This window comes from Motacilla alba, chromosome 5 (genome assembly GCF_015832195.1).
Source record: "Motacilla alba alba isolate MOTALB_02 chromosome 5, Motacilla_alba_V1.0_pri, whole genome shotgun sequence".
In the NCBI taxonomy this organism is placed as follows: domain Eukaryota; kingdom Metazoa; phylum Chordata; class Aves; order Passeriformes; family Motacillidae; genus Motacilla; species Motacilla alba.
In genome coordinates this window covers 24,818,844-24,828,211 of record NC_052020.1, presented here as the reverse complement: position 1 = coordinate 24,828,211, position 9,368 = coordinate 24,818,844, and the positions used below count along the sequence as shown (strand labels likewise).

General features: G+C 47.0%; 1 protein-coding gene across 2 annotated transcripts in view; it reads left to right on the top strand.

Annotated features, from left to right (window-relative positions):
* Positions 1 to 5,321: 5,321 nt before the first annotated feature.
* INO80 (INO80 complex ATPase subunit) overlaps positions 5,322 to 9,368 on the top strand; it is a 63,238-nt gene continuing 59,191 nt past the window's right edge. The window contains exon 1 of one of the 2 annotated variants that reach the window (XM_038138975.1): positions 5,322 to 5,816. The gene's annotated coding sequence lies outside the window, so the exon portion shown is untranslated. The remainder of the gene's footprint in view (positions 5,817 to 9,368) is intronic. The other variant, XM_038138974.1, reaches the window with a different exon arrangement.

Here is a 9,368-nt window from a genome sequence, read left to right as displayed (position 1 = left end):
ATCTTGTGAGAGCTTGCACAACCTCTGTAAGATATTGCTGGTATTAAATTTGGGTGAAAAGTGCATGGTCAAACATCCTCATTCGTAAGAAAGACACTGAACTAACTTGATTAAATCCTTTTAGGTCTTCATTTTTGCAGTTTTAAATGTCTTGAAGTATTTATTAGGAAAAGAGAATGCAGCTCTATCTTCATGAAAAAAAAAATCTGTTTTTCTTTGCCCTAGTTTAACAAAGCACTGAAGCACAGACTTGAATCCTTTGGGAATTACTTAAGGGCTCAGAGCCGTAAATCCCATTATTGAGGATTTAGGAGTAGATTAGATAACCACAAGAGGCCACAGTTGCTTCACAGATATAAGAGGGGAAATCATATTTGAAAATCTTTTCTCTTTAGAGGAAAGCTGCCAAAAAAAAAAAGAAGGCTGTTCTTAGTTCATGGGGGAAAAAAAAGAGCATGATGTGAATTTCCATGTGAAATGCATGCAAAAGTAGGCATGACACAAGAGAAAAGAACAGTTTGTTAAAGGGAAGAGAGTACAAATTCTGCTTTGTATTGGGCTATTTGTAGAATTTTTAAGTGGTTCTCAGCCTGCTGAAGACAATCCTTTTGTAAATCCATCTCTTTCATAAGATTAGCCAAGGAATTAACTTGATCTGGGTATTTCAAATGGTATTTTGAAGACTGATTTGATATCTCATCTGGTTGTCATACTTTGTGCATTCTAAAGCAGTTGCCTTTAGAAATCTAGTATGGGTAGCAAAAGGAGCCATTTTCACTGTCATTTCACTGTTAATAATTTTCTGTTGTTTCTATATCTTGTGGGTAGATCACACAAATGAAAGTTTCTTCTACTTTATTTGAAATATCTTTGCAATACATATTTAAACTCCAAATGTGGAGTGGCAAAATACCAGAATCACTTTCGGGCTAAATGAGCTCCTACTAGAGTCAGATCATCCTTGTGGTCTTCAACATATTCAGGAGTGCTTGATTTCAGACTTCTGCATCATTGCATGTACCTGTGTTTGATTTACTAGCAACAATAAAGTATTGCCAGTGGTTCACAGCAGCCAAAAGAGATAATGCAGCATTCTTGTTGATGTAGTACTGGCAGAAGAGGATGAAGAAGAAAATAGAGAAAAAAATAAAAAGGGAATAAAAAGAAAGGAATCTCATTGATCCTGGTGTTTTTGGAAAGATATGTTGACACTTTCTGTGGTTTCCTGTGTCATCATCTGCAAGTGGTAGTTGAGTCTTCTGAATGGTGGATGCTAAGCAAGGGGAGGACACTCCCTGACTTTTTACCCACAAACCAGATGCAAAGCAGTGACCTCTGATCCTCAGGGCTTCATTATCGAAACCCTCAGCTTCCCTCTTCCGTGGCTTTCAGAAACTGATATTCTTCCTCCCTGCTGAGGGGGAGGAGTGAACACAAACTTCCCACCCTGAAAGGCTTGGCAGTTCCTGCATTTTCAGTGTAACTGTCAGCCAGCAGTAATTGTTCTTCTTGTGGATGCAGACACCTAGGAAAATGTGCTTCTGTTTCTCTGCAGCTCTGTCACTAGAAAAGAGCTAGTAAAGGAGCTACATGTGCTGCATTTCTAACCCTCCTTGTGGATTCATACTGATGGTTGTTAGGTACTTGGAAATGCAGATGTGTTTTCATGTTTAGGACTTAAATTCAAAGAAGCAGATGCCTGGGAACCCGTTGGTGTACAGAAGCAAATATTTTCCTAGAAGTGCAGAGTCCTCTTGTTTAAGAGGTGCCAGCTGACATGCAGAGCTCTGGTACCACAGAGCCATTACCACACCCCTGTGCAGCACAGTTGATATCCCCAGTGCACTTATGGTAAAGCTGCAGTAGATATGGTGCTGTGCTATATGTGATAGCAGGATTGTTGTGTTCCATTGGCTAATTACAGAGGGACCTCGTCCCTGGTTCTAACAAAACTATGGTATGTTATTTCATATTATTGATTTGATTTCTTTTCTGTTTCTTTTCCCTTGTTAGTCCATTTGCATGGAGCTGGCAGAGGAGCTGGGTCAGCTGGCAGACATACAGAAACTGAGAAGGGAGAAAGCAATAGAAGATGACAGAATGAATGAGGATGGTCTTTTGATCCAACCAGCCATGGAATTTAATAGAGGGAAACAATCCACAGAAGGATAGAAACTACAGAGATGATGGTGATTGCTTTCCCACAAAAGAGGCAGGGTCTCAAAACACATCCTTCAACAATCAAGGATTTACTTTGTCAAAGCAGAGCTTCAAAATCAAATTCATGTGGTAAAATCTGTGGGAGGACCTTAAACTGACCTCAAGCAGACTGTATGAATTTCATTTCTGACACAGGTGATTTGATGAGCTTAGATTGGGTGTTTGGAGACATCCAAGTGAATACAGAGGCTACTCCCCGTGCAGAGGTGACAAACAAAAGCTCCTGACTTTACAATGACAGGTAATTCAACATTCCACTGTTGAATGGAAATAATGATGGTCTGTCTTTTAGAGGAAATTCCTGCTGTGTCTGACTGTTCTTCTCTAGGTCTGTTTTTGAGATCCATTTTTTCCAAGAGCTATTTTTGATATTAGAAGAGTGACTTTTATTTTTCTTGCATTGTTAACAGACCACTTTCTTAAACTGTGTTAGTTCTTTTGCTACCTGTTGCAGGTATGTAAAACTCATTAGAGCAGTTTCCTGCTGCAAGTTGCAGACCACCACCGTTGTTTGCCAGTGCTGCCGCATCCAGCTCTGTGGATAAGGCTGTAACACCCCTGTGCCGTGTGGTGTGTGTAAAAAACACCTTAGGAGGTATAGACCAGTCCCTCCCCAAGCAAAACGAAGTATTAGGGCAACACTACTGCTCTACACAGGACACAATTAATGTGGGCTGTGCCTCAGTCTCGGAACAAGTTTTCTGACAGATCAGTGAACAGTGATGAATGTAGAATAGGGAAGAATGGAGAAGGTCAAAGGTCACTTTGCCAACCAGATTGCAGTCCAAGAACAATCTGGCCATCAGGCTGCAAAGGTGAGAAGAATGACACCAGCTTGGAAGGGATGTAACAGCTGCATGTGAGTACATGCCACTACCTGTTTCAGTTGGTTTTCTTTGGATGTAAATTGGTGTGACTGTGTTTATGATGTACCTAAATACTTTAAAAAATATTTTTAGGGGAAACATGTTGGTTTTCTGGTGTGTTGGGTTTTTTTACCTCTCTCCACAAAGTACTAGTACTAATTTTTTTACCTCTCCCCACCTAGTACTAGATTTAAATACTAGATTAGTACTAGTATTTAAATAGGTCTCCATTTGAAACTGTAAGTCAGACTTGCTCACTTGGCAGAGTGACAGAAAAACTGCCAAGGTTTTCTTTGTCATTTAACTGAAGGAAGATTTTTCCAAGCAGTCAGGGGTTATCACAGATCAGTGGCGTACAGTGTGGACCATGAAGGCTCCTCTGTCAGAGACAGAACAAGAGCACTTAGGTTGTATTTCTACAACCAAAAACATTTGGGTTCTATTACCAGACAGAAAATAGTGATACATCAGGTAAAGGGAAGAGGAGCTGAGAGATGAAAGCATCAAGTCTGGGATATAGTATGGAATGTCTCTAGAAGATACAAAGTAATTGCTGAGGCTACTCCTCTTGGTAAGAGACTGAGCTGCTTTCTCAGCCTCTTCCAAGGACTTGATGTCTGATTGGAATGGCATTATCACGGAATAAGGATTTCCAGAGAGGGACTTCACAGTCCAGGTGCATCTGTGCCACTATAATGATTCAAGTAGTAAAACTTTGTTGGTTAAATATAAGTAGTGCTTTCCCTTTGGTTCTCTTTTGGGAATGGCATAAAGAAAATAAATATATTGGAATGGAGTCATCACTCACTGATGCACAAGATTAAAAATTACTATTTTCTTCCAAGAAGAAAAAAGGAGTTATTTTTTTAACGGTCTGTCAGGCACAGTGATGCTGCGCAGTGCCAGCTCTGTTTGCCTGAGCTCATGTGGTACTAACATGTAACCAAATCATGCACGCCTCCTGAACAATGCAATTCCCGGCGGTACTTAGGGGTACAATCAGCATCCAGCTAAGGACAACTCCAGTGAAGTTTTACTGGAGCAGTAGCAATGGTCTTATTTTTATATCCTAGCAACTGTCTGTGGTGGTTTAAGCCCAGCTGGCAACTAAGCACCATAAAGCTGCTCCCTTCCACCCTGCCCCACGGGAATGGGGCAGAGAATCAAAAGTAAAACTCTTCCTCTAAGATAAGAAGAGTTTAATAATTGAAAAAAAATAGCAGTAAATAATAAGAATGACAAAAAAGGGAAAGAAAAACGAGTGATGCACAATACAATTGCTCGCCCTATGCTGACTAATGCCAGATTCCCTTCCTGAATCCAGATTGGCCTAATTTCCAAGTAGCTGCCCTCAGTTATACTGGGCATGATGTCCTGTGGTATGGAATATCCCTCTGGTCAGTTCAGGTCAGCTGTCCCGGCTGTGCACCCTCCCAAGAGTTCTTTTCCTTCTCAGTGGCAGAGGATGAGACACTAGAAGTCCTTGACTTAGGATAAACATGATTTAGTAAAAGCTCAAAACATCAGTTTTTTTATTCTGCATGCAAAACTCGGTACTGTCCCAGCTACTGAGGAATTAACTCCATCCAGCCAAAACCAGGACACTGGTACCTACTGAGCGCTGGAGTGATGTACCTTAGTCACGAAATACAGATTTTTATCGCTTTGCAGTAAGTAATATGGATTAATCATCCACTTAAGTGTACTATTAATGGGTTTTGGGAGGCAGCGCTGCTGAACAGCTGATGGCCACACCGTGCTTACGATGCAAAGCATCTTCGCAGTTAACCTTCAGGCCTGTCTCCTCCAGAGCTCCTCTAACGCAACTCCGAGCGCATGACAAAGCGAAAGCGGTAGAACGCACGCAGCCCCACCAAATGCCCCCACGTGTTAGCCTTGACAGCGCCCCGCTTCCAGCGCCGCCGGCCCCTCACCGCTCTCGTCACCTGCGGGGGCTGCCAGGCCGGCTCGAGCTGCCTGGCTGCCGTGGGCGGCCTTCGCGCCGCGCACACGCGCCCGGCCCCGGCTCTGCGCCTGCCCCGGGCCCGGCCGCGAGCGAGCCCCGAGCCAGCCGGGCCCACCCGGCGCCCCCCGCGCCGCCTCAAGGGCGAGCGCGCGTCACTTCCGGGACGCACCCGCCTCCCCGCGCCGGCATCGCGAGACCCCGCCCCGCCTCGCGCGAGACTCGCTGGCTCACCCGGCCGTCTGGCCGAGTCCCTTCGGCAATTTCCGTCACCGCCAGACCCTACCAATCGGCCGCAGGAGCGCATCGATGAGGAAGGGCCCCCCGCGGGGTCCCTGCGGGGCCGAGCCCCGCGGTGCGGGCGTGGGGGCTCTGCGGCGGCCACGGCGGCGCGGGCGGGGCGGCGGGGCCCAGCAGCGGGGCCGGGGCGGCGGGGAGGCGTGCGGGGTTCGATTGATCAGGCCTGGGCATGGCGCCTCTCCTCCCCCCCGCCATGGCTCCCCGTGTCCCTGCTCCTCTCCTCTCAGTGAGCGAAAGTGGCCGCCGCCGCCGTCCCAGCGCCCGCAGCCGCCGCCTCCTCCTCAGCACCAGCGCGGGCGCCATCTTGGCGAGGCAGGAGCCGGGAGCGCCCCGCGGCAGGAGACAGGCAACGCCAGCCCCGGCAACGCGGGGCGAGAGGCCGGGTGGAGCAAGCGGGGGAGCGAGCCCGGGAGACACCCCCAGCCCCCCGCCGCCGCCGCCGCGTCGCCGCCGGGCCCGGTACCCAGGTGAGCCACCGCGGCCACTGCGCAAGGGCACGCCGGGCCGGGGCTACTGGAGGCGGCAGTGGGGGCGCCGGCTGGGCAGGCCGCGGTTTCACCCCCCGCGCCGACCGGCGGCCGCAGCAGCCGGGCCTCTTCTTAAAGAGACAGGCCCCTTCCCCGCCCTGCCCGCCGGATGCGCCCCGCGGTACCGGCGGCCGTGGAGCCGCCGTTTCCCCCCCCAGCCCCCGTCCGGAGCGGCGGCCGGGCCTCGCCAGGCGCGGGGGGGGGCCCGGCGGGGGGGGGGCGGGGGCGCCGCCGCGCACCTGCCGGCGCACGTGCGGGCGGTGGCGCGTGCGCGGGTGCGGGCGGGGGTGCGGGGCGGGGGGGGCGCGCGGCGAGGGCGGCGGCGCGGCCGGGCCGGGAGCGCCGCGTCACCGGCGGGAGCGCGCGTCCGCCGCCGCCTGCGGGGGCGCGCCTGCGGGAGCGCGCTCGCCTCTCCCCCCCCCTCCCCGGTGCCGTCAGAGCGCGGCCTCCGCCCCGCGGCCGGGCCGGGCCGCCCCCGTGCGTGAGGCCGCGTGGCGCGGCGGTGCCCGCAGAGCCCGGCGGGGCGGGGGCCCGGGCTGCCCCAGCGCTCCCGGAATAGCCACCGGCACCTGCAGGAAGGGGCCGCCTGCCAGACTCGTGGCGTTGTTGACTGAAAGTGTCTCCCGGGTGCCCGTGAAACGTAGTTCAGCGCCGTGTTCGCGCTGGTGAATGCGCACTTCCCTAAAACTGCGCTGCAAAGTCCGCTCCTGTTTGACTGCAAACAGGTAGCCCGGTGCAATTCCCCTGTGTGACTCAGTACGATTTCTCTTCGTGATTTAGCGTTATACGTTCTTAACGCTGTTGCCTGTCGTCTGTGGAAGATTTCTCCCACTGTGGTGTTGCAAAGAATAATAAACTCCTTTAGTTTATTTTCGCCTTTGCATGAAGAAAATGGTTCAAGTCAAGTCATTTTTTTTACAGTGAAATGTGTATAATTCGGATTTTAGTTTCTTTTCTTAGAAGCAAATCTACTGCATGGATTTGTACAGCACATCTGATAAGCCCTGTATGCGTGTAACCAACACAGCTTTTGAGTCCAACGATTCATTTTCTTTGTTACTCCTTTAGTTTGTATGTATAAGAGTGTCGTGACACTGAGAGGTTGGTAAGATAGTGAGGGAAAAGTGCAGGAAATAGAACTGTAGCTTGAACCTTTTTCCAGGGCTAAAGGATATTGCCTGTAATTCTTCTTTTGTTTATTTCTCACATGTATGTTGAAGTTGCTGAAAATACTGCCTCCCAATTCTTGATGGTTCAAATGAGCAAGTTTTGTTCCATTTGGGTACAACATAATAAGCTGTAAATTCTGTAATAAGCATGCTCTTTGACAGGCTAGACTACATGCTAGATTGGTTTAGATGGCAAGTGCTCTTAGAGCTTTTTTTGGACATAGTTCCCTTTTCGTGGTCTGGGGTGGAGGGAGTAAAAACCAAATAAAACTGAAAATATCCATGCAGTTTTGTGTGCACAGAATGGCAAAGTGTGAGGGTAAGTGTTGGTGCTGCTGTGTAGAGCAGGGAGTATAAATGCATTGTCAGAGGCCTCCATGAATACTATTAACTGCTCTCTTGGGACACGAATTACTCTAATTGAACAATTAAATAGTTAGGTTTGTTTTTCTGCTAGTTTAAACTTGGAAGCAGAGCTCTGACACGCCTACTTTTGTGTTCAGTGTGTTTGAAGGTATTGTGCTGTTTGCTACCTAGATGCTTCTGATACACTGCTGTGTAGTTTTTCTTTTAAATAATAAATTAGGCCTTATCTGGATTTTTTTTTTTATTTTTGGATTTTTGGATTTTGGTAATAGGATTTTTTTTGGGGAATTGGAAAATCCAGAGGCAGCGCCCTGCTGGCTCTTCTCTGTATTTAAAAGTGATTAAAAGGTGGAACACAGATCACTGAAATGCTGTCTCATTCCTTGGAAAACAACATGAAACCTTACCACAAAAGCAGAACAGCAAAGTAAAGCATCTAGTTTACCTGGATTTCATTACTCAGAAAAGCAGTTAAAATGTCTTTTTTTAATTTCAAACTCAAATGGTGTGAACTCGGAGTTTAGTTGTATATACATTGATTTTATTTGTTCAACTTGAGGTTAGTGGAGGCTCTCAGTTCATGTGAAATTTCCTATTTGCTTTTTGAAAAGCCATAGTGTCTTATATATCCCAGTTATATTTAAGACACTGCCATAAAAAACCCCATATGGAAATTATGTTTTGCTTTTAAATGCGGTCTGTAGCTGTGGGAAATTGTTGTTAGTGTAACTATACATTTACCAAAGCAAGCTAAAATGAGTGGGGAAAGGAGAACATGTAATTCTCCGTCAAACAAAATAGTTCTTTAGGTTTGTTATACCACTACAATTTTTTCTGTTGGAGATTATGTGCATTTAAAGAAGTCTGACAAAAATATGCCAAGCTGCATTACTGTGCTAGTGTGTGTTTTCCCCACAGATCTTGACTGGGTAAATCTTCTGTTTGGATATATTTGTGTCAGGATTTATTCTGGAGATATTACTACCAGAACATCTCACAGCATTAACTATTCTGGTGCTCTGATGAGACCTGTATGTCTCAATTCTAAATTTCTTCAAGAAGGAAGAGTATTTTAGGGATTTGCATAAGTTTAGAAAATCTGTCTTAATAAGTTGTTGTCAAATTGCAAAGCATGAAAAACCCATGTGAGGAAAAAACCCTGAAAACTGCTAAAATTGCAAGGCAACTAAGGCGGCATAGAAGATTGTATTTTGGACCAGTTTTAATCCCTATGTAGATAAAACCTTCCATGCTGTATATAAATGAGGAATACATACTTTGTGTGATTTCAGGTTTTTGTCCTGAAAAAAACATGGATGTTTTGTCAGTGTGCTTGCAGTGATGGGATGGAGAAGAGAAATGAAGCTGCTGCTGTGGGCTGAAATACTGAACAAGTATTGATGCTCACCTGCCAGCTGGTCACACTTCATATCCGTGCACTTAGTGTGTGGCTGGGGAGACTGAATTACTTTTACCTCCCTGATTTGCCTTGCTAAGAAGAGGTACTGTGCATCAGCTGCAATCCAGTACCTTTTACTTGCATGGCAGCTTGTGTTTGTGTTTGTGCCCTCAGCTGGGAGTGGAGTTGTTATCACTATTTACTATGACAGTTGATGTTAGTCATAAAGAGCAGAAAAACTAATCCTCTGGGCCTTATCTGAGGTGTAGAGGTGGCAGCAGCTGAAGGGAAAAACCACAAGAAACTCATGGATGAAAAAGTATTGCTTCAAACAGCTCTGCAAAGCAAACCCCATCCTGCTTGCAGCTAGAGCTGCAAGAGCCAGATTTTGCACTTGGCACTTATGGGGTTCCTGTTTGATACCAGTAAGAAAAGCTTGCTGGACTTCCGTTCAGAAATATGTGGTGGATATTTGTTTAAATTGGGAGAATCCACTTTTAAAGCTAAGCTGCTTCAAGAGACCACAGTTTTGCTGTTTGGTTGGTGCAGGTCAGTGGG